The sequence below is a fragment of the Neodiprion virginianus genome, chromosome 3 (assembly GCF_021901495.1).
Source record: "Neodiprion virginianus isolate iyNeoVirg1 chromosome 3, iyNeoVirg1.1, whole genome shotgun sequence".
Lineage (NCBI taxonomy): Eukaryota > Metazoa > Arthropoda > Insecta > Hymenoptera > Diprionidae > Neodiprion > Neodiprion virginianus.
The window spans coordinates 33,983,291-33,986,477 of NC_060879.1; positions in this window are offsets into that span (position 1 = coordinate 33,983,291).

Consider the following 3,187-nt stretch of genomic DNA (forward strand, 5'->3'; position numbering starts at 1 on the left):
TACAATAAAGAAGTTGCACTTGCAGCTCAACTATGAAAATTTGTTTTTCAAATAGACGTATTTTATGCCCTATACATATATCCTATAAAAAACCAACGGTGTTTGTCGTATTTATCTCCAAAGAAAATCCACGAGCATATGTTTATTCGCATTCCATGCGATATTCATGCCCGGAGAAGTTGAAAAAAAAATTCCTAACGTTCGAACGACTCACGGTGATTAAAACTCTACGTAACAAGTTTAGCGAAAGGAAATATCGATAAGAAGAGCTTCTAAGAACCAGAAAATGAAGAACTGCTAACCCATGCGTATATAACTATTTGACAAGTGATTATGAATTTAATGAACGTGTGTTTCTTGAAACAAATTGCCGCAGGAGCTGCTCACCGGCAACAAAGGTAAAGTGCATTCCGTCCGTGAATATTACCGTGAGTCGAGGGAACTCGAACTATTTACCACTCGTAATAACAATTGAATTTAATTGCGTCTGAGGGTATGAAACGGACGTCAAAGGCGATTCAATTCCCAGCGTTCACAATGTCTTGCAAAGTTAAGACAAATAGAACCGTACCTAAATATGTAATACCAAAGTCTATCGCCGTTGGTCCCTGCAACTTCTTCGAGGAGTTCGAATACCGTAGAGTTTGTGACATTTTTGAACTGCACCTCAGATCGGGTAAATAAGGTCAAGTCCTACTGCAATGTGTTTGGTCGGCAAACTTATTTCAGCACGCACAGAGAATACAATTTCGCAAAGTAGGTTTCGGGTTTCATCGATTGTTTGCTCCTTCCGGCACGTGATTTGCTCGTTATTAGTTCGGCACGTTATACCTGCAATCGTTGTATTTCATCCAATCCAGGCACGAACTCTCAATCCCTGGGTTTGATTAGCGGCATGCACAACTATCGCATTCGTGAATAGGAACTAGAAGCTTCAGTCTTTCACTCCTGTGGTGTTTGGATTAATCCAACTTGCGGGTAAGAATTTTGGTGCGAAAAATTAAGACTAATTCTATCGAGTACCATTGAAAGTTGAGAAATTCGAATATACCATGTATTTCTCTCTTCAAATTACTCTCGACGTTTTTTCACTCTCCGGATCGAACATCAAACAAGCTTATTTTTACCTCAACATTTTCCTGAAAAGTATACACACACACACACACACATTTATGCTCACCTTGGCTAATAGTCTGCACGTTCCCGGCTAACCCGGCAAACAATTAGTCGGAGCAGCATGTTTTATTCAGGGAAATTTATTTTCACGTAGATATGTTAAGACTTTCGATAGATCGACCGGGGCAACCGGGGTCCAATTAGTTGATTGATTTAACGCTGAGTCGCAGCTGACGGACCGACTATCGAATGTCAACCTAGTCGCCGATGCGTCGAATTGGAATCGGCTCGATCCCGCCTCGCCGTCGTTAAAAACTGGGTAACGAGTGACCGGAAACCGGGTCGGTGAAAAAAAGCGATTTATTTTTAAAAAATGTTTAGGACCGAGTCAGAGTCCGTGCAGCTAACGAGACCGGATTCCTAGCCTCTCCAGTCCGCCACCTACGTGTGTTGGAAAAACGTTTCAATTAGCCGATGATAGTTCACGGAATGACAAAATTGGTTTCTAAAGTAAGTCGGCATCTTGGAAGAGCCATTAGTCCAATTACCGCACCGACATCGATCTCGTTCTTCCCGGAATCGAGCATGGAACGATGCAACACCAGCAAGAGCGACGCGTCGCCAAGAAAGATTATCCTGCAATTAAAGCACGGTTTCATTATTCTCGTCTAAGGATGGGAGCCTGCAAGGTCTCGGAACGAGGAGATAAATACCCACCCTGCAGACTCGGCCACATGTTCTCAAGTAGTGCCACCCTCACATCCGGCTTCATCCTTTGGTCCGATACACGGTAAATACGGAACGTTAATCCAATACAACGCAAGAGCTTCGCTGGACAAATGTTTGCCGCTGTAAAGCGTTACGGTGGATTGCAAGTCCGGCTTGCACGGTAAGAAACATCCAGTCGTACCTACACCGCTCGCTCTCCTCTCTCTCCCTCTCTCCACGTACCTCGTAGATAGAAATAGGTATATCCCTGTAAGCATTTGTCTAGGTTACCGTGAAAGCTCCTTCACTCTGATCAGGCTTTGCTCCACGCGCCTTGTACTTTGCTTCGTCTCTCCTTTCTCTCTGTCACGTTCTTGCGCCTCTTCCAATTTGTTTCTTTCAATAAGGACACGGGCGATTTCTTGCGTCGGAGATTTATCCGAGTCTTCTTGTTCGCAACGATTTTTGCTGTATCCTGCACCGCGTAACTCGTTCGACGGGATACGTTCATACCGCATTGCGAGCAGCTAATTACCCTCGTTATCGCATCTCGGCTTCTGCCTCGCGGGGAGTTCGACAACCCCGCGACCGTTATTTCGGCAAGTGGTGACCGCCTATTGCCAGCGCAATGTCCGAGGCTACGGCTCTTGGAGTAGATATTATTAGACGTCCGATGATGTCACATTTAAGCGACACTCCGTAACGTCACCGAGCTGCGGTTCGTCACGGTTCAAACCGTCGAGCGTCACATCTTCGATTCGTCTGTCTCGTTTCGTTTTTGACGGTGCCTGTCCTTCTCACCGATTTTCGAGCTATTTTAACCAACCTCGATTGGCTGGACGGGACTTGAAGGATGGCGACCGGACCGCCCAGTTTCACAACCGTCCCGAGCGACACCTTATCGCTTCTCGTTAGATTTCCGTATTTTCATAATCGTCGAAAGTGAGTTGCGTGAACAATTTTTCTCATACGTCCGTTGTACTTTACACACGAGGATTTCGAAATAGAAAAAATCTAGGTCAATGTCGCTACGAGACGGTATCCCCTTCTTTCCGTCTCTGCGAAACGTTCAACGAGGTATTAGGAAAACGGCCGGTACCGCTTTCGACGTACAATGAGCTTCCCGCGAGTCGTATTTTTTCAACGATACATCACCCGTGATCCGCGAAGTTACGCAACAGCGGCGATATATCACGATGGGAGAAAAAAAACTCGGTGCCAATGTTTGTCCCACACTCGACTCAATTTCCACACAATTCTTTTGCATTCCTTATCCAAAGACCAGATAACCTGGACACGTACGTCGTATTATAAGAACCTCAAGACGAATATCTACGTACCTTAAGTTTTTCGAGTGGCCAGC